Below are 737 nucleotides of genomic sequence, written 5' to 3'. Positions count from 1 at the left end.
TGTCAACATGAGACAGGTCAGCCCTTGATTTATGTACAGACATCACAGGCGGTATATGTTGTGTAACTTCAAAGACCACGGTTGACCGAAAGCGATGAATAGAAACCCTACTATGGCGTGGAGAACGAGGTCTTGTATGTATAGTTACGTCATATCTCAACGCTCGTGAATTCTTAGTAAAGCTGGATTCACAATCAAAACACGAAATCTGTGTTTTAAACTCTTGAATCAGTCGAGTTACATCAGTGCGTTAGTCTCATTGAGAAACGAAAAACGATATATAAATCAAGAACATCGACCGGAAAATAAGGAAATTATCATAAAATTATAAAATTTGAGAAAGCTGTTTTCAAAATCAAATCTATTACAAAAAAGGTTATATCTCGACCGATTTTTATGAGACACAGACAATTTTTCTCCAATTTTCAAGCTGATTCCAACAATGAGGTTTTCAAATTTATCGCGATAAGATTATTTGTCATTTTTTTTAAAAATACCCAATTGACTGCTCAGGAAATGAATACGTAATCCTTGGCGGTTAGCGAGTAGGTGTACTTTTTTGTAATAGATTTGATTTTGAAAAAAAAGCTTTCTCAAATTTTATAATTTTATGATAATTTCCTTATTTTCCGGTCGATGTTCTTGATTTATATATCGTTTTTCATTTCTCAATGAGACGAACGCACTGATGTAACTCGATTGATTCAAGAGTTTAAAACACAGATTTCGTGTTTTGA

Source organism: Berghia stephanieae, chromosome 15, assembly GCF_034508935.2.
Source record: "Berghia stephanieae isolate SIO BIC M18660-M18661 chromosome 15, UCSD_Bste_1.3, whole genome shotgun sequence".
NCBI classification, from domain to species: domain Eukaryota; kingdom Metazoa; phylum Mollusca; class Gastropoda; order Nudibranchia; family Aeolidiidae; genus Berghia; species Berghia stephanieae.
The sequence above is the reverse complement of the archived record's forward strand: the minus strand, read 5'-3'. Positions refer to the sequence as shown.